At 39.8% G+C, this 22,224-nt stretch overlaps 1 long non-coding RNA gene across 1 annotated transcript; it reads right to left on the bottom strand.

Moving 5' to 3' along the window:
• Window positions 1–5,975: 5,975 nt before the first annotated feature.
• Window positions 5,976–19,052, bottom strand: LOC306805907. The gene is made up of 3 exons (XR_013775329.1): window positions 18,796–19,052; window positions 18,075–18,133; window positions 5,976–6,098 (listed from the first exon to the last, which is right to left on the bottom strand). It is a non-coding gene; the product is annotated as an uncharacterized lncRNA (long non-coding RNA).
• Between the last annotated feature and the right edge of the window lie 3,172 nt (window positions 19,053–22,224).

Raw genomic sequence — 22,224 nt, forward strand, 5'->3', positions numbered from 1 at the left:
GGCATCAAAGCTCAGTCTCATAACACCACTAGTTTACTAAGTGAACTTTGAACAGGATTTATTCCCAGTCTGTTCAGTCCTAATTTTCATGAATTTTGAAAGTAGAAAATGTCTTTTCCTTGGCAACATTTTTAGATTATGGTTTGTATTTTAGGCGCTTGATTTACTGCTACATTGCATTTATTCTAACACATCATTGATCCTCTGTCTCATACATCAGATTTAGTTACTTTTTTATTGTATAATTTCTAGGTGACAGTGGCTATCCAGGACAGAAACAGCTGATGGATCTAATTTGATTTTGCCCTTATACCAGCAGAAGTTCACTTACTAGTTCACTTACTCAGAATTCATTGATCACTCAAAGGTCTTCTGGGATTGTGAAATCTCATTCTCGGTGTCTTTTCCAATTGTCAAAGCACAGACTCAATACCACATCTGACATCCTTGCAGGCTGCCTAGTTCTGCATAACACAGCAGTCAACCATGGGGTTACAGTCAATGATGGGACTCTCATAAGGGATGACAAGGCTAAATCTTCCTGCATTCAGACACGCCAGAAAGGTAGGTTTGCTGAAAGGTGGGTTTGCTGATGATAAGCAAGGGGCAGCTCACTGACAGTTATATCTTTAACAAGGAATAGGAAGAACTGGGAAAGGATGATTAGAGATGGAAAAGCCAGATAGTAAAGGAAGAAGAAAATGCAGAAGGAGTTTCACACAAAGATCCATAGGTCTAAAAGCAAAGAAATTGCTCTGCTTAGTGTAGGAAGATGGTTGATTTCCTCTATCAGTGGCTTACTGTTCCCAGCTAAAACACAAGATAACGTCCTGTGCACACCCCATCCAGTTCAGTGGCAAGACAGCAAGCCTCATGGAGGGGACTGTCAAACAATAATCACTTTTAAAGTGGTTGCAAAGATCTTCTAGTCATTAAGTGCACACAAAAAAAGCCAATATAAGTTTAATGAAACTTCAGCAACTATTTATGTTCAGCAAGGTTATTTCATCCTCAGTTTTTGAGAGCAGATAAGGTGGAAAAGAGAGATATTGGGAAGTTGGTGACATTTAAAAGAAGCAGCATTAAAGTCCTCTATTACAAGAATAAAGACAACTATTTTGTCAATACCAAACACATTTATCTTCATCTGAGAGAAACACTGATCATTCCTGTTACCTTAAGGAATTCTAAACTTTGAGCTAATCCATGCACCTATTGCACGATTTTGCAAATATTCATCAATATTTAGGTTACCAGTTTTGGAAAAAAATGCATTACCAAATATGAGTTTCTTCCACAGTAACAAATATTATAATCAGAACAGACACTCTTTAATCACAGATTGTTTTCTGAACACATTTGCCAATCTCATTTCAGACTGTTTGAGCACCTGAGCTTTCATTTCTCTTCTCTGGAAAGTATTCACTATCCTAAATGCAGCCAGCTATGCTGGGTAACTTTGCTCTGATAGCCATTGTTCATTTTCTCCTTTTTCCACTCATCTTTTGGAGGACATAAAAATATTTTTCTCCCTGTCTGCTTAAAACCCCTTCACAATAATCAGCTGCTCCATCTTCTTGTCATAATCTTGTTTATATTCAAATAGACACCAGGGCTGCTGTGCCTCATCAAGAGACTTGGCCAATAGTTCCAAAAAGACAAAAGTCACAGGGGAAAATGATGGGGAATTACATTCCCAGTAAAAAGGTATTTTAAATCCCTTACTTGGTTTGCAGACTACAATGCTTTCATTTAGAACTACTGGTTTATATCAAATGGAGTTTTATTCAAGCAGAATGAAAGCATAACTTCTGAGGCAAAAGCCTTGGAAGAGAGAGGGAGTGATCCCATATTAAACATCACCACTCAGAGCTGTGATCACTCTGTTTTGCTACAAACACACTGTGCAGCCTCAGTCAAGTTGCTTAGTGGTTTTTTTGTGGCTTAATCCCCCATATTTGAGATAACTATGACTTAGACTCTCTATCTCATAGGCACACAGTTAGGATGAATGCATTAAAAAAAGAATTAATATATCACAATATAGTGATAGGAGTTCAATATACCCTGCATACAGAGCAATTTATCTTTTTGTCTCCTGGATCAAATACAGTTTCTAGGTGTGTGCAACAATGAAAGCCTGATCTAATCATACAGACAGAAACCAAACAATCTTCATCTCTACATTCCTGTATATGAAACCATGAACTGAAATACAAACTTGTACATATAGAAGGGAATTGCTGGGGTAGAAAGGAACAGAATTTTTTCCATAATTACAATGGGTTTAAGACAAGGATAGATACTGCAAGCTAGACACAAGAAGAAATCTGTTTGCACCAACAGCATAAATAAGACAACAAAACCAACAACTGTACAAAAAGTTCATATATTAAGTAGATATATAAGTATTTAGACACATTTGAAAAAAGACACTCCTTAATGCTATCTTTTGTAAGGAATACTCTGTAATTTACTAGTATATGAATTATATACTCTTCCCAGGGTGAAACCTCTGTATGTCTTGCTCCAAACTACTCTGCCTATAAAATAGCTTTATTGGAGTTTAGCAATGTGAAGGAAAAAAGTAAAGGTAATGTCTACAGCTCCCATTAAAATCCAGATCATACATTTTACAGTGATTATAGTGTAATATACTATAAGAAATGAGTTTTCACCAAATATTCAAAATTATAGATTTATTCAAATTCCCAGCGAAAAATCAAACTCGTGAATTGTGCAGATTATATAGCCAATAAAATATTTATTGTTGCACAACGTATATTGTTAACTGTGTTGACTACTTTTTACCAAGGTGCCAGAGAAATGAAAAATTAACCAGTGCAGAATATAAAATAGGGGGGGGGGTTGAGTCCTAGAGCTAGTTCATGAGCATACAAAACAGATTGTGTTCAGAGCTGTAATGTAGAAATTCTTCAGTGAAGAAGACACCACAGCTGAATACCTGACAGCAGAACAAAACAGAGAACAGCATTAAAGCCTTGTAGTTGAGGTGCTGCATGCAAATGCAGGAAGAGCTGAATTAGTAATGTTGAAGGTCTAGCTAACGTAGACAGTGGCTGTGTCAATGAAGTTTTTAATGACATCTCACTAGTTTTAAGGACTAAGAAGTGCATACATGCAGCCTGGTGGAATTCTGGAAGTACAGTGAACATGTGGTTTAAAAATCTCTTTGGGTTTACAAAAACAAGTAAATATTTGAATATTCTCCTTCTCTGCAATTTCATAAAGTGATCGATGGAAATCACACATGTGGTTTGAGGTGAATATTCTTGTTTTCAGTATTAACCATAATCACTACCAATGAACCTCCTATTGTATCACATTTTGTCTTTTACAAAATTTACATGAATATTCATTTAAATATCAGCTACAGGGCACCAACTGCTGATAACACTATGAAATGAAAAATTGAATAAAACCCAAAAATTTTAAAATATCTTCTAAATATTTTGAACCTTAATGCTGCGACTTCAAATGTACCTTTTTGTCCTCTTGATTTTGAGATGACTTACAGAACTTCCTAATGGAGGACAAGGATAAGAGGTAGGCTGGCAGCACCAGACAGAGTAGGACTCAGGCTGCTGCTCCAGCCGTGCTGCACAAAAGGACATTTCTGACCTGACCTGGCCATTCACAAATTACAGCAGGTAAAAATCCAAATACACCAGTACTCTGGAGTGAGGACTTTTATCCTTGCTCTCACTATTTTGGCTTTTCCTCTTTCAGCCTTTAGCACAGACCACACCAAGTGTGGAAGTGCAATTGCACACTCAGACTGAGTATGTGCCAGCCTTACAAAGTGCTGAAAAAACAGCATTTGAGCTCAGCCCTATTCTGTAGCCATGGCCCAGCAGGACTCACAATCCTGCCCATCCTCTTTTCCAGGAATAGATTCCTCCAGCTGTGGTAGGGACACCCCCCTCTTCTATGGGAGAAAGCCCAGGCTGCTGGCATGGCAGAAATATGTTCTGCCTCCTTCTCCATAGCCCTCCTCATCCTCAAAGCACCAGTGTGCTGATCACTGCCCAGGAAAAGCAGCTTCCTCTTAGGGTTTAGAATTTAAAGACAACTGTCTTTCTCCTCTCACCCTAACTGGTCACACAGCTTGATATTGAACGACATTAAAGGCAATATATTTGACAATGAAAAACTTTGTTGAATATCTCAGATATTAGCTATCCTAAAGACACTGGTCCTTAGGCTACACTAGTTCATGTAAAAAGAAAAATTATACAACAGCATTTCAGAAAACCTTTGGAGATGTGCTGGCCTTCTCAGGCCAGGCACAGAGCACAGGTCCTGCTTTTTTGAAGAGGAGGACAAAACAGATAAAATTACTTGAAAAATGCAGGTTAGATGTTCTCTTAGGATCTTATAGTTCCTGTATTTTAATTGCTTGTTCTGACAGCACTTGGCACCTGCACATTTTTTAAATCTTCTCTGATTTACACTGAAGCAGCTGGATTATGCTATCAGACAGCATGAACTCTGTGCCAAACTCTACTATTGCCTGCATATTCCTGGTGTGCAAGGCAGGAGAGGGGAGCAGGAAAAGGATTGGAGGAGATAAACCCCATTCCAACATCTTTCTGCTTAGACAGACTACACACAGCATCAGGGCCAGATCCAGATACCTGGGTGTCTAAAACTAGGTGCCTAAATCAATGCTTGAGATGCCTGAAAAATAATGTCTTGTGAAAGTTAAACTATGAAGAAGCTCTTTTGAGAAGTCAAACTTCAGTATTTCTTAATCCACTTTGGTATCTAAGTCCAGGTTCCCATTTTAAGAAATCCTGGACCAGAACCTGACCCACCTTGATATTTAAGTGCACTACAGAGCAGAAAAAGCTGAACAGATCTGGACACCTGCACAAATGGGCAGGCAGCAGATAGGGAGAGCAGTCATTCCATCCTGCTGACTTACTGCTGTGGAAGGAACCTCAGTGCTGAGGATAAAGAGAGGCAAGGCAGAGAAAATTTGCAGCTTTTTACACACACTAAGCAAAAGGATTTAAAACACCATACAGAACAAAGATTTACAATAGATCAGCCACACAACTCTGCGGAAGGAACAAAGGCTTCATAAAAGAATAAATGAAAAAAAAAAAATCCTGAGACTATAGGCAGCCCTAGAGACTTTTAAGTATTAGTCAGACCAAAGGCTGCCAGATGCTTCCAGAGTCCTGACTGCCCACTGGGGAGCTCAGGCCTTTCCAGTAGGGTGAGGTAGGTCAGCTGGAGACTAAAGGGTACAGAGCTCCCCAGAAAAAGACTTTTTTTGTTATGTTTGGGTTTAAGTATTTCCTTCACAAGATGGTCTGAGGCTCCATTATTTTTTCTACTTGGAGATTTTATTACAAGGAAAATAGTGACACTTTTTCTTTCTTTTGACTACTTCCCTTGCTTGAAGAGTTTTGCAAAAAACCTGATGTCTAGCTAAAAGTGGCCAGCTCTTGTTAATAAACAACACTCTGCAAGCTCTGTCTTTAACAAACTAATTCAGGCTATCCAGCCAGAAGAGCTTTCATTCTCATCCTCTATAAATTCTTTCTTTTGCTCTACTCATTTCCCAAAGCAAAAGAAACTAACAGCTAAACTATTCTTCCTTTTTCACCTTTTCTTTAAATTCTTTATAGTTTAGATTTTGCAATCTGAAGATTAAAGCTTATTCCCCATTTCCATTCTAAAATAGAGTAAGGTGGAGCTCTTGTACAATAGATATATTTATTTATTGTACAATTTAAATTATTATATTTATTGTACAATGTACAATAAATGCCTTTATTGTGCCTTTCCTACCTCTGGCACAGTCCTTTCCCAGCCCTAAGAAGTTCTAAGAATGCATCAGTCTCTCATAAAGTGATTACAGATAAAAATTCCCCAAATAATAAATAACCAAAACAACATTTGAAGTGAAATTCTCATACTTACTTAGGGCTGTTTGTTTTGAAGCAACAGCAATGGTTGTGTGGGCAGTGCATGGACTCAAGAATTGGATGTGATATGCAACCAGAAAACAGTTCACTTTTTCACCATCTATTCTCCAGGGAGCACTAGCAGGAGATGACAGAGATCTGTGAAAAAGAGAAGTTTGTTACTTTAATGCCTAGGCAGAAGAAAAATTGGAACTTACAAAAAAATGCAAAGCCAGAAGGTAAGGCTGCCTTTGATTAGGAAAAGGCTCACCTCTGGAAATGCATCCCTTATCTTCATGGGAATGCAGCCATGAGGCTCTCCTGTGACTCAGACCTCCATGCTGAAGGCACTGCTACCAGAAACAACAGTTTATTCCCCATGATTTATTCAATTCAGGAAAAAAAAATACTTTCTTCATTGCTCTGTTTTTTCTTGGAAATTATAAAACCCTTCACAGAACAGTGAGAAATTTAGTTAAACTATTATGTAAGGTGCTCATCTTTGGAAAAGCAAGTGTCCAGCCTCATGGAAGACCAGAGTGAAAAACAATAAAAACACATGCCTGCCAGACTTGCATACAGCTTTCTTTAAAGATCTATCTAAATAAGAATCTACTCTGAATTACTACCAAATATTTCAGAATTGCTTGTTTTAAAACAATTCTTTTCAATTTTATTAAACAATGACAGCATAATAATCTGAATATTTCTGTCCCTTTTAAGTTTATCTAATGAGATGGCAATATATAATACACACTGAAGAGCTGGCTTCAACTGCTGGCTTTACAAGCTCCTGTATTTTAGTTAATCTCAGGACTTCAGTTCAGGGTACTGTAGTTTTCATTCATTTACTTTAATTTTATTCCACATGAAGTGGCCAGATTTTTCTTGGTGAATTGCAACATGATTGCTATGCTTAAGGTCTTGTTGAGATAGAAAAGTTTTTCATAGTCAAATGTGTGAATATTCATATTTCACTCATTTTTTCTAGAAAGGGATGGTGATACACACATATATACATATACAGATATACATATATATATTCATGTATAAATGTATATACTTCTTTATTTAAAAAATATGAAACTGAGAGCTCCATTAAGGACAATGATTAATTTACACCTCAAGAGTCTAACAAACATTCCACCAGGGTGTCCCATCCATGCCCAGGACAGGGCACAAAATAAAAACAAGGGATAATCAATTTAATAAAACTGAATAAAGACTTAACAGGAGGTAAATTATTCTAGGTTTGTTTTGTTTTTTTTTTTTTTTTCTGAAAGATATGTTGCTTCTCTTTTCTGACTCAAAAGAGGTGATTTCAGATATCTAGTTAATCACAGAAAAGAAAAATATTGCATATTGTTGTCAGATGCAGCTAAGGTTTAGATACAAAATACTGAACTTGATACAACTAGATGACAATGTCCTAACAGGGTAAATTATTATGATGAGTTATTTTCCTGCAGTTTAGAGAAGCTCTGTTGCTTCTTGCTAAATTTTCCATGGAAAATACATATACATATATATGAATGCATACAAAAGCTTTTGCTGACACCATCTGAAGTGAGCAGTTGCAACCCCTTTCCCTACAGCCTCCTCCACACCAGATGACACGAGCCCCTCTCCCTGTGATGGATCCTCATGCCTTCCCTTTTCCCTAGGGCTCCTGTCACTTCCCAGCCACACTGTGGAGGTGAAGGCTCAGCATACAGGACCAAGGACAGCTTCCCCTGTTGTGGGGTGAGTGCTGCCAGCCACAGCACGGTGCCAGCCTGCACCATCCAGGGCCAGCAGCTCTCCTGCAGGTTTTTCTGCTGCTCTACAGGAACATGGAGGAAAGTTTCAGAATGGGCAACCTGATATTTGCAGCTACTTGTTAATAATCAAATAAAAACTTAGTGCATGGGAATAAATAAACACAGATGTGCTCAGTGCAGATCCTGATCACACACTACACACTCTGATGCCAAGTGGAAAGGAACCAGTGTTCACCTGTGGTTCTAGGACCAAGTCTGACATTGCCCAGTACAGCTGAATGTAACTGCTCTGAGAGACAAGACAGATGGGATAGAAAGATGTGAAGTGCTACAAATAAAATCTGAAACTGAACTTTTAAATATTCATTCTTAACTATAAAGAGAACTGTGGCTTTTGTGTGCTACAGATGGCTTGGAAATGCAGTGCAAACAAAGGACCAATTTCTGAATACTCATAGCTGCTCTACTATAATAGCTGGAGGCCCAAAACTCCAGGGGTTTGAGATGATTCAACTAGATCCTCTTACCTGCCAAATTTCATCAAAGCAACATTGCTTTCACCATCTTATAAGAGATGAAAGAAATATGAATAGTGTGGGGTTTTTTAATGAAACATGGACTGCTTAAGCTTGAACAAAAAATTACAATATGAATGGAATGTGCAAGGTAAAGGGAAAACCATCTTTTTATTATACATACTTAAAGCATCTTATAAGATGAAATCTGTACTTTTTATAGATGGAAAGATTAAATAGAAATATTTCCTAGATTTAGATAAATGAAGGAAACAAAACCAAAAATGAGCATAATAAAAATCCCTGCCAATCATAATCAATGAGAAGCTGCTGACCGATTGCCAAGTGTAGCCTTATGTTTAAAGACACGTGTTTCTTTGTAAGGTAGTGGGGCACGACCTCATCAATCAGAGATTATTCTCTGCATAATAGTTTATGGAAAAAAACCACTAACACCAGCTCCTCATCTGCCTTCCAGACAGGGGCCAGCTGATATGAATACAACTGGAAGGGGACTAAGCCTAAGCAGCACTGCTGCTAAGACCATACACTGCAGCATGTACATACCAGTAAATTAGCACTTTCTGATGCCATTAGCTACTAGTGAAGACTATAAAGTCTTTACCTCTAGAGAGGGGATACCCTCACACCTTTTGCATGTATTGAGCTTCTATAAGAATGGAACTGGAAAACTATATCTAAAAGAAGGATGGAGCATCTGTGGGGGAGCAGGGAACACCGGAGAGAGAGGATCCCTGAACTGCCAGCAGACCAAACACAGAATCCACAGAAACAAATGTGCAGCACAGAATCACAGCTAGAAGCCAGGTTTATGAATAATTATGAGGTGCCACTGCCAGCTGAAGGGAGAGAAAGTTCAGGAATTAGAGTAAAAAGGCATGAAGGTCTTGATAGAAAGTGTAACCATCCTGTAATGACAGTGAGAGCCAAGAGACAGATGTAGTCAGATACCAAGTGATGAGTGAAAGATGACAAGTGGGTTATGTTATCTTGAAATCAAAGGAATTAACCAGGAGAGATGGGCAGAGGGAGGCAGCCTAGACAGCAAGAGCTGTTGGGGAAGGGATGGTTGAAATACTGCTGCATTTGCCAAGATTAGAGAAAAGGGTTCTGTAAAAATCAAACTAAGAAGATGGGAGTTGAGTTACAAGTTTTAACTGCTTCTACAAAAGACAGGAAAAGGAGAAACCTATGGCAGGGAACCAGTCTGCTGGTTTGGGAAACAGCCCAGGTAGCAGGTATGAAATTAAGAGAAAACATGAAACCTTGCTGCAGAGACACAGGATCCTTTACAGCTGGAAGGAAGAGAAGAAGGAGGACTTGGCAAAGCTGGAGGAAGCAGGCCAGAGGACCACGGCCTCCCTTTCAACTGTGTTTGTCTGGTGCTGGATCTGCATCCATCACAGTGCAAGCAGGGATTGCAGCTGACAGTGTGGCTTGGATTCTGTTCACAGTCAAGACAAAAAAGTGGCAGCTGAACAGAGAGGAAAGGGCAGGATCCTCCAGCAGAAAATACAGCTTTTCCAATGACCTTGCTGTCCTTTTGAGAGTAACTGCTTTCCAGGACAGAGTATCCCAACAGGACACTTAAATGCCTTCAGCATAGTACAGTACTCAGAGATAAAACTGAACAACTTTTCATGAAATCTGCCTCCGATAAAACCATCTTTATTGCCCTGGGCTAATGTATAAGTTAGTGAGGGATTTTAGTTCAGCTTCTATAGCCATTTTATGTAATAGGAAAAAAAAACCATAGGGACTTCATCTGTTAGTCCTTTAAAATATAAAGAGAAGTGTTAAGCTGTACTTCATCATGGTAATAGGCTATCAGCTATTTTAGTAAACCTTCACACTCACTGCTGTCATTCTAGGCAGAGCCAATCAACCTGACTTCACCTTCTTGTGACTTGCTGCACTGTGCCCTTTCCTTTTGAACATATAAAAATCCTAATTATTTTTTAATCCTTTACTAAAACACTGGCAAAATGACTGCTCCCCTTCCAGCCCATGTGGAAGTTTACAGGCACAGGAGCTGCAGTACTCCATGGCCTGTTCCCTGGGGGCTCCATGTCACTCACAGGACTTGGCAGAGGGCACCACTGCCTCTCCAGGAGCAGTCCTCTTCTGGCTTCTCCTGCTCTCCTTCTAGAGGGACAGCAGGAATTATGGTGAGGTTATATTTGCATGTTGTAAGGCCACAGTGACTGGATTGAAAGTAACATAAGCTCAGCCCTGAGGTGAGTTTCCTTGTCTACAAGCATATGCATTTGAATGCTTGCCCAAACTGCCAGCCCCCTTCCAGGATATGGTTTCCCCACGGATACCCTGATCTGCACCTTCCATCAAATACTTTCTTCTGGGCTGTCTCTGCCCTTCTTATCTGATGGAAATGGGGTTCCCCTATGCCACACTTTCCCCCAGTGTACCCTCACCTGCAGCTTAAATGTACATATGCAGACTTGCCTGTGTTGTGCATTACTAAGAGAAAACACTCCAAATCCAGAAGACTAGCTTTAAAATTATAAGATGATTTCAGTGATCACAAATACAGTTGACATTGCAGTTTTGGCTCTGCACACCTCTGCTCCAGGAAGGGAAAGTCTAGCTCTTCATAAAACACCAAGTGTTCAAGGGAAGCCAGAGTGAAGGAGGAGTTATTTTTGTTGGTCTGTTGCATTCTCTCAAGTCTATAACAATTCATGCATACGTACCATGAGAGGCAGCAGGGCTGTCACTGCCAGTTTGCTGCCTAATGCTTCATGTTTGTAATAACCAATATGTGTCCTCTGCCAGCCCCTGCAGAGTGGCAGGCTGGGACCAGGGATGCCACAGGGACAAGGGCTGTCCCATGTTTCCATGTCATCATCCAGAGACAGAGGAGGAACATGCACTGTGTGCTGCTCTAGCCTCAAAACACAGCTCTTAGCACGGGTGGATAAAGTGGGAACACAATGCTCAAGCAGCAGATACACACCCAGTGTGTGGGTTCATACCACATTCACAGACCAACCCGTGCTCGTGAAGCAAGCAGTTCATGATCCAGTTCCTAGAGCCGTCCTAGTGCAGCTGACTGAGCAGGACCTGTGCTTAAAAAGAGCTCTTGGGGTCTCTCGAAGACCTGTCATTATATAAAGTGTAAACTCAGGCATTATTATTCCTTTACACTCCCAACCAGAAGATGAGACCCTCCCAGCATCTCACTCTTCCTCCAGCTACACAACATACAAAGTTTCCACTCCTGTCACAAAAATAAACAAACCAGAGGAAACTCATGTTGCCTACTTTAATGTCCCAATTCCCCAGCCTATGAAAGACTATCTACACTACAGTAGATTTCTGTCCAAGCCTTAACAGTTAACTCTCCCTCAGGAATCACTTGTTATTGGGGAAAGAAGTACTGAAAAATCAAACCCCTTGCTGCAGTTGTTTATAGAACAGATCACCAGTTCTAGGAGATCAATGGGATAAACATGGTCCAAATTGTTTCCTGTATAATCATAGTAAACTTACAAGGATGGTCTTATAAAATGTACTTTAATTGGAGGAGCTTACTTTTTAATTTGCAATTTTAAATGTGAGCATGTTATAACTTGTAGATGAACATTTCTATAAAGATAATTACATATGGCAAGACAGAAAAACTTTTTAAAACATTTTCTCTTGAATGTGTGCCTGAATTCATTTACAACTGTTGCTGCTTTAAACATTTCAGGCAGAATAAGTGGATGGCACTAAACAGCTTAGCTGCAATTATTATGGAATGTCTGAGGTATAATTTCCCCTGCGGTTTTGTTAGGCGTGCAAAATTCATAATTCTGATTTGTGGCAGGTACTTATTACCCATCGCAGGTGGAGATATGCAAATATTATTCTAGTAGGGCTGAACAGTCTTTATTTCCGTATTCAGCTATTAACGAGATTTGTGAGTCTGGTACTCTGGGGCCATTTAATTAATTAGATGGTACAGATAAAATATAAATTGTTTTGTAGGTTACACAATTCCAGTTCTAGAAGATGTAAAATATGGCTAAATGAATTTAGTATGGACTGATTTATTGTTTCATGTATGGTAGAGGGTAAAGGAAAATTCTGCCTGTTACTTTTTTCTATATAATCCTGCACAGCATCTTTGCATTGTCAAGCATTGTGAGAAAGGCATGTTATTTATTTGTCATTATTATTAAGAATGTCTATCAGTTATCCTCTTTATAAAAAATTGCTGGCATGCATCAAGCAAGCTCAAAAATAGGCATGTTCTTTTATGGAAGCCAATATGTGCATGTTTCAGAATAAGCACGTATTTCCAAGACATTTAGATTTGGTAGGATAATATTGTCTCAAGGTCTGACACTTCTATTTTAAATAAATCATTTCCATGGGATAGATAAGCTAAACTTGCTATGGGGGAATGCAGAGGGAAGCCACATCAGTATGTTAGCATCTAAAATTTCAAAGAATTCTATTAACTCGTTAATTCACATATTTTTTTTCCTAAATTATGATCTCTCTACTTCTCCAGAAGATTTCTGGAAAATTTTGAATATAGGAATTGAGGTTAAAAAACCACAATGTGCTTTTATTCCCCAAAGTGATGGTTATAATGGCCACAATAAAAGAAACAGCATTTACCAGGAGTTACAGCAAAGTATGCGGAGAGACATTCACCCTCCCTTCATATGGAGGAAATAAAATGCACAAGGCATGAGACCAGAAATTGTTAGCAAACTGTCGGCATTTAAAGGCAGGCATTGACCATTATATTAGTTTTAAATTGCAGGAAAATACTACACTACACAATTACAGTACTATAAACATTGAATGAAAACCAGTTAGTTTTACTAAAATAGGAGTATAAACAGCAGTCACTCTTATTGGTTTATTGAACATATTTTGGGGCCCATTCCAGCTGTCTTTATTAGCTCTAATGCAAATGATTTTGCACTGCTATTTTGCCAAGCTCTGGTAGCTGTACTGCTGCAAACAGAGCCTGCTGCTTTGTGTCTGCTGGAGACTTACTGACAAATATGATAAAGGATACATAAAATGAATAACAATACAGAACTGGCACCATACAGGAAAAGGATAACAAACAGGGGGAAATTATATCATAAGGGCAGGAGCTGGAATGGTTTTGTGCATGTAAATCAAAAGCTTACAAGTTTAAAATTAGATACATACCAGGAGTTTCTCTGGCCACTTCCCTGCAGGGTGGGAAGAGCTGGTCATGGCCCTGCTGCATCCCCTGGGACCTGTTCACCTGCCTGGAAGGCTGGAAGTAGATTCAGGGCTGACAGACTCCACCAAGGGCTGGGGCTAGGCAAGAATAAGAAGAGTCTCATGGAGATGGGAGCAGGCTAGACCAGGACAAGTGTCTGAGAGAGGAGTGCTTCTGGCATGGGAGAAGGTCTGCAAAGACATAAGGGCTGCATTTTACCCAAAGAAAGAGCTTCTGACTTTGGAGACATTCTGCACAGGAGAGGTGCAGACTCCTTTGAATAGGGCTAGGGAATGACCTGGGAATATGGCTGCAGAAATAAATAAGTGTAAGGTAGAAAGTAAAGGAAATTAAAAGGAGAAGGCATCGATTGGGATCTGAGGAAAAGGGCCAGTCATATTTTGTGAGTGAACAGAATAAATCATGTCAGATATTTACTGTGGCTCAATTTTGAGTAAGAAACATCAGTTGAGTATGTGGTGAGAAATTCTCTGAAGCAGAGGAGGCTGCAAAACCAGGATAATGTGTGGGGGAAAGAGCTGCGGGCAACTGAGTCTGAAAATGGGATTTCCAGCACGGGAGAGTTTTCATTACAGCACCAGCACAGGTAACTTCACATTGAATTTTCAGCTGTGATCTGCACACTGAGAAACTTGGGGAATCTGAGTGCTGGTGCAATGGCAGTGCAAGAGGTATGCCTCCATGGTGCCCTTGTGGGAACACCTAGAAACATCACAATATTCAATTCTAAAACAAGCTCTGCCAGCAAGTACCAGAGACTGAGTGAATAGCTTGTGTGGACAAACAGCAGAAGCACTATGACCAGAACTGGAGAAAATCTCAAGGAGGAAAACATATTTTAAATAAATACAGAACAATATAAATGACAGTAATATCTATGGAAATGTTTTAATAGAAAAACAATAAATACTTATGGTGTTCAGACACAATGAGGCCAAGTTACCTGCAGGCTTCAGATAAAATGCAGCAGAGAATCAAACTCATTTCAATCTCACCTCTCATAGCAGCTGCAGAACATGGACTGCATCTCCTCCACATAACAGCAAGCTGTTTAGCAAAAAAAAAAAAAATTAAGTCTAGATTTCCACAGAATAAATACACCAGAATAATATTCTGCATTTCAATACCTTAAATTGGATAAACAATACCCCATGGGTAGAATCTTTAAAAGACCTTTCCTGCAGAAGATGAAATCTAGAAAACAGCTTTAATTAAATCTTTCCAAGGACTTCATAAAAACCCAGGCACAGCAGCAGTGCTATATGCAGTACCTCCACAGCAGCTCTGAGCTATACAGTCCAAAATGAAGGAGGAGTTCTAGCATTTCCTTTTTTTTTTCCCAGGTATGCACACAGAAACACATCATTAGTTTAAAATCAATGCACAAATGAGAGATGTGATCAGAGATTACATGTGTTACAGCAGCACAGAGAGAAGCACCATGGGCCAAGGGCAGCTCCTGAGCTGTTGAGGGGAGCAGTGCTGCATCAGGCATTTGGTGCCTCAGCTCAGAGGGAGATGCTGCCTGCTGGGTGTGATTACCACCAGCATGTATCAGAATGCTGCAAGTAAACAGTGTTCTAGGTGGCAGTATAATATCTACCAGGGATAGTATTTGCTGAGGGATAAGGGAGCAAAAATGCCTGTGTGAAGAACCTCTGCTCCACCCAAAGACACTGCTGGGCAGGCATCACTCCCCTCCTACAGCAGGTGCTCCTCAGCACCAGCAGCCCACCGGATGAGCCAAACCATTCAGGCACAGAACAGAGAACCGTGTGGCCAGCTGGGAGGAGTCACAGGCACTTGAGGCCATGGTGGGCAGCAAGGCAGGAGCAGAAGTTGGCTGAGACCCCAGTGAGTGCCTGCAGGGTCAGAGACACACAGCACCTCACCCACTCGGGCACCACTGCACTGCTCAGGACGAGCAGCACCACTTGCTTTGAGTTCAGCTGAAAACATGCCATCCTCCCCCTCCTCCCTCCCACCCAGAATATTAGCACAGAATTTCTGCACCCCTGTCATATGCATGAAACACTGGCAATCACAGAAGGCTGGGTAAGTAAGGGCTGACTGGCCATTTTGAGAGCACTGGAAATCAGCCTGAAGCTCTGTGCTGTACGTATACATGATGAGCTAAACCAAGAGCAGAGGATGTACTTGAGAAGAAAACAACAAACAATAATGAAACATTACCTTGGAGGAAAAATCTGAAACCAAAACAGTGCCCAAGCCCATCAAACCACCAGTTTGTTGACGATTCCCTGCCTCCTGTTATAACAGCTATGTTTATTCACATATAGTGCTTTTTAAGCTGTACATTCAGCCAGCACAGCTCAGTTTAGTTCCCCTGCCACCACAGTACAGCAAGACTACAAACATGACTTCAGCAAGGTAAGATCAATTTACAGACACTAATAAAGCATTCAAAAATTAATGCAACTAATCTCTTGATTTCACTTGACAGGAGGTAAATTATTGATCTTTGCAATATGAAAGCACCAAAAAGAACAAACTCAGAACTGCACACTTTCATGTGTACCCTCTCCTCCTCTTGTCAAACTTAAAACAGTCATATCCGAAGGGCTGCAGGGAGATTTGAGAAACACATGTTTGCCCTGTACAATTTAATCATGGTGTGAGCAAAAGGCAGATGCTCCAAGAAGCCTGTGGTTGTGTAAACAAGAGCATAATCTGAACCCATGGCACAAGCCCATGCTCACAGAAATAAATGCAGACTGGCAGTTTAGGCTTTTGGAGTATTTTCTTAATCTTTAATAGGCAACTGAGGATGTACAGCACTGCAGCCAAAGCCTGGTACAGGCACTGATACATCACCCATGCTTCCCACTCAAGGGACAAGCCTGTTTTATTATCCAAACTTCCTTTTTCCCCATTTTTCCCCCTCTCCTGGCAAGTTCCTACACTGCAACATAAAGCAGAGCTCCTACAAAGGCACTGCAGAGACTGACACTCCATGGAGTGAAAGCCTCCTGCCTGCTTCCTTTCACACAACCACGACAAAAATGTGGCATGGGAATTTCCATCCCCAATATGCAATAAATAAGAGAGGAACACAAAATAACGCTACTAACAGTCCCCAATATTTTCCCTACTTCTTCACTGGTTTTATTGTGGGAAAAGGACCAATTCCTCCAGGACAGGTCATTGTTCCTTGATCCTAAACACACGGCTTTACATCAGCCTACAGAAAGTCATGTGATGCAGGTTAATATCTGCTGGTATTAGCTAACAGAATTATTTTTTTACTCTTAGATACCTCTTTCATTCTGTGTACTATGTGCACTGATTCATTATATGGATTAAATTGATTGAATGGTCTGAACACAGGAAAGGTTTCAATTGAAGACACTGAAAGTATATTTTTCTTTTTCTATTTTGTCTATTTTTAAGCCTATTTTCTAACCTTTTTGTCTAACACAGCACTGTGGCTTTCCAATGTATTTCAGTAGAAGTCTTGCAGCTTCCACCAGGTACATCACACTTCACAAAGCCTATAACAGCAGGAGGAGCATCCCCAAACTTTGTATCAAACTACAGCTGTATTTAGTATGGCATATTCAACTGCATCTCCCAGAAATTATCCTGCTCTTTGCTGGAAAGCTTTAGGCCCTACCCTGTAAGGAGAAACATTATCCTGCATATTCTGGCTTTGAGCAGAGTTTGAGCACAGGATGATGGAGAACCCCAGTGTATTGCTATGATACAATCTTTTCTCAAAATGCAATCAAAGTGAATTTTGCCTTCTACCAAAACATGGCACATCAGAGAGCACAAACACAATTTCATGGGCAAACCATACCATTGAGAACTTGGCTTAATATTTATGCTAAACATTTTCTCTATTTTCCCTCACTTTTGTCTCCATCTCAGATGATTAATAATTTCTCTGTCTTTTCCATTGTTTTATGTCAGAGGTGATACTGATTAGGAATAGTCTCTTTAGGTCTTTCCAGTTCTACAGATCTGGTATAATTTTCATCAAGTTATTTTTCTGCTGTTTTCTGCAGTACTGCTTTCTCCTCCTGCCTTTTCACCTTCCTTTCAAAGACTGAAAATGAGTGAGATGAAAGTTAATGGTCCTCTACTTACCCTAGTATTTCTGCTAGCTTTTAACTTGGATATTGGTGGTGGTTCACATCTAACCACTACACCATTATTGCCTGTTTTGCCTTCAACACGCTCACATTAACCTGCAAAGATGATTCAAAAATGAATTCTGCTCTAAACTGCCTTATAATCTCATGTTAGTGAAATTCCCCTTAAAAACAATTCTCTTTGTTTTACAATAATTTATAGCAACACTCTTCATTATTATTCTGTCAGCTCATCCCTTAGCAAAAGTTTTCCTGTAGCCACACTGGAAAGATTAATGCCTTCTTTTTTTATTTTTTTTCCCCCATTTATACTCTATATTTATTTATTTCCAGGAGGAATACTATAGACCACCAATTTTTTATTCTTCTCTTGTTTTGCAGCATACCAAATTCTTTCCCTTTAAGTTTATATAAAGTTCTCTTTCTTCTTCAATCTTGTGTTACTTGATCATATCCCCTTTTCTTGGTATAATCACAATCCTTCCCACCTCAATCCTCCTTCACCCTCTGCTTCTTGCTCCTGTACCAGCATTTACACTCCTGTGAACTAGAGAGATGGAATCAGATTAGACTTTTGTTTTCTTCTTTTTTTGCTATTATTTTATCAGAAGCTTATCATTTTCTCCAAATATTGAAGTGTCACAGGCTATGAGTAGTTTATCACATTTTTCCTTCAATGCATTACAATTCACTTACATGATGTCTACTTTTAGCACTTCTTCACTAATATTTTCTATGCCCTCAACAACATCTTGAAATGACAGCAGCATCTTCAGCAGACAGGTTAACTCAGCGCCCAGTGGTGTGCACTCCATGCAACTCTGTACCAGTGATATCCCATCCCAACCTGGATGTGCCACGCTGAGCCTCACTGTACTGCAGGAAATCATGGAGAAGGGTAATTCCCCACCTTGTTTCCCTACAGCCAGTGGGTGCAGCAGCTCAAGGGTGCAGCATTTCTGCCTCTGGACACTCCTCCTCAGAGCCAGAGTCTATTGCACCAGGTCATTCAAATCACTGCGTTCCCACTGATGCTGTAAGCGCAGCTTCAGTGACTGCACTGTGCTGCAAGCACGGGGTGGCAAAATGCACCTCTGCCATGTGCCCAGCAGGGATCTGTTGATTGCTATTTGCAGCAGAAAGCTGTGATTTTCTTCAGCACTCAACCACAAATCAGCATGGTCACATCATAGGCAAACTCTTGCTTACCCAGAGGAGTTACATCCTTTCTGAAAGGGAAATGGCTCTGCATGTGCCATTGTCCTGCTGCCTCCCAAATGCCCTTTAGACCACAGCTCATTTTAGCCAAGTGTCTTTCTGCTGGAACCACTAAGGAAAGAATTAACAATAAGATCATATTATTAAGCCCAATGATTTAGAGTTGGTATTAAATCCTCAGTAGCATTAGAATCACTGTAACTTCTGCAGTACACATATGCATGCAGGTTACCACAAAACATTTCTGAATAATACCTCTATCTAATAAAAGTTTGACATGCATTTTCTGTTAGCCTTAGTACTGGTAGCCTTAAGTCAGCTTTATTTAACCCATAAAAGTTTAGAATTTTTGTTCTAGGAATCATATGAAAGCACAAGTAACCAAATTGCATCTGGAAAATAATTTATTACTGAAACATTTCATAACTGTTTTGTAGTATCTATAAGACATAGCAAAAGAAAAGATTGCTGGGGGAAAGGCTCTCCTCATGTTTCCATTAGTTCCAGAGAACTCGGGCAAATTAATTTTGGTGTCAGTGCAGGGTTTGGCTTTAGAGGCTTTCTATATGGTTTTGCTCACTACACTACTAACGAGAAGCAGAAAATTAAATAATGCATATGTCCAATTAGGCAAAATAGTTTCCTTTAGTGCCTTCTGCATGGTTAAACAAAACTCACAGTTTGCTAATCAAATACTAAAAGTAAATCTTTTGTGGTGGACTCGGGGCTACTGTCAAAAGGGAAGGAGAGCAGACCTGCTGTGGCAGCTGCATGTGGGGAGACACTGCAACCTGGCAGGGGCTGGAAGCACCAACTGCAGAGCTCCACCTGATGGAAACTCTAATGGGATGTCTTTAAAACCTTCCCAGAAAGGCAAGTAGGTAATACATGTAGCTTTGCTTATGCACATTTCAGGGGTTTGCACCACCAATTTGTAGCACAGATGTTTTACTAACATGAAGACTACTTTGTGTTTAGTGGTAAGAACATCCATATGAAAGCGGGTCAACCAGCAGCTGGAACACAGCTTGATAAATTACAGAAGGTTTCAGGACATCTTTTTAATTTGATTTTTTATTTCTAAAGGACAACTTTCTGGTGTGACAAGTACAAGCCAGCTATCAACTATTAAACAAAGGAGAGAATATTTTGGTTAACAGTCTTTTACTCTCTTTTTGAATGTCAGCACATGTCCCCCTGGCAGATTCCATAAATTCAAGAGCTACCAGATGGCGGTGTAACAGCAATGCCCAAAATACATTCTAGAAATTAAAGAATCACAACAGAAGACAATGAGTGGGTCACTAAGAGACAGGAACAACATCTACTCTCAATCACTTCCATTAGGTGGACAGAGCAATTTAAAACAGTGCCAGGAATGGCACATCTTCCACCCAGAAGAGAGTGGAGCCCAGCCTGTCCTAGTGCAATACACTACACATAGCAGCACACTGCAGATACAGCTTGAAATGTATCTATTTTAGAAGAGTCGATTTTCAAATCAAGGTAGTGGAAGTGAATAGAAAATGACAAGAATAATTTTCTTGCAGCATTTGCCTCTGGGAATGATTTATCTCCACAATGTTCATCTGAGTTTTGAAACTTCAACACTGGATTTTTTTTTTTTTATTAGGCATTTTACATATCCCCTTTTCCAAATCTATGCTCAGTTTCTCCTATGATTATAGGGTTTGGGGATTTGTTTTTTCCCTATATTCAGTAACTTTCCCAGTTAAAAGCACTGTTACAAGAAGTGCCCTCAGTTACAGGTGTGCAATTTAGTCATCAGGGATCTGTAGATAAAAAAATATTCGCAATTTCAATTTCCCCCCCATCTAGTTAGTAGCTGCTGCACAAAATCTTGCCTGACAGTGGTATTTTTATGAAAACTTAACTCCCATCGACAAGACATCATTGATTTAGGAAGAGTGGTCTAAGGGAATATTTATACTCTGAATTTCTGAGAAAAGAAAATGTTACCCAGGAAAAACTATATGCTCTCATGAAGCATTCTCTGCAAGAGGGCAGCAGAACACGGCTTCAGTCAGACACCACAGCTTTGACATGAAAGAATTTCAGAGGAGCGAACAGCAGGGCACCGAGTGCTGAAAGAGGCAGGGATTTGGGACTGGTGCCTGTGAATAGGACAGTGCTGCAGGCTGAAGCCTTCACAGTGCAGAAGAGCATGTTTACAAGAAGATCTCAGGCTTGTAAACAGCAGGGCTTTAAGCAAGCAGAGAAGAGTTCATGTTCCTGAGAAGAGAATGCAGCACAAAATGTCCTGCTTCTTCAGAGTCACCCCGCTTGCAGCTGTCTAAAGTAAGAGACACAGCCATTGTTCCAATGGATAATCAGGGCTAAGAGCTTTTCCAGGGCATCTCTTGACAGCATGAGGGTTGGTATAATTCAGCATGTCAGTTTAGCTGCACTGAAAATTTGAAAAGGCCAAATTACAGGGTTTTTTTCTCTGTATTGTGTTACAAAGATATTAATAATATCAACAGAATCAATTTGATGATGATATTAAAAACACATTAATGCCTTTTAATGAGATCAATCATGTTCTTGGGGAAAAAAAAAAAAAAAAAGGAACTGTATCAGGAGGGAGTCAGCGGAGTATTTAAGAATAGGCTTAATGTGAGTGCAAAATTTGGTGCCCATGAAAGATTTCTTGGTAAGTTTTTTTTTAATTCTCTTTAATCTACACACCTGGTAGAGTCTGGAAATCCATTAGAAGAAAACTATAGTATTCCAGTTTTGAAATTAGAAGGCACCACAGTAATTAATATCCCTTCATAAGTGTCTGAGAGGCAGCTTCCAGTAGTGCCACATTTTTTGGAAACGATGCTGAGAGAGCAACATGAGAAATGAGCGCACTGAGGTAGAGCCCCTGATAATGGCAGGTACCTGCTGAAGTTGTAGAAATGTGCCCAGCACTGCTACACAGCAAAGTTTCACTCTGCTTGAATTCACCAGAAATGGCTCTGCCTCCACTTTCCCCGTTTAAGACACCATCTCTAGAAAGAAAATTGGATGATCACAGAAGACACCACAGCAAAGTGATTGCAAACTAAGGAAACTAAACTATGCAACCTAGATTCAACAAATAACAGAGTGAAAATGGTAGTTGCTAAGCACGGCTCATAATCCACAAAGTAATCATTAATTACAAACTATTCAACAGCTTTCTAAATTTAATTACATAAGGTCTTCCTACAAAAATCCATGACTTTGCAGTCCAAATTTGAATATGACATGAGCAAAGCATTCTAATATTGTATCAACTGAAAAATAAAAAATTACATTTATGAGTAATTTCAAAACAGAGCCATTTTTGTGCTCCGTAGCATTAAATTTTCTTAGCACATGAGATCAGCTGTCCATGTTATAACACACTGGTTCAAAGTTTCACAAATGTTG

The sequence above is a fragment of the Erithacus rubecula genome (genome assembly GCF_903797595.1).
Source record: "Erithacus rubecula genome assembly, chromosome: 10".
Classification (NCBI taxonomy): domain Eukaryota; kingdom Metazoa; phylum Chordata; class Aves; order Passeriformes; family Muscicapidae; genus Erithacus; species Erithacus rubecula.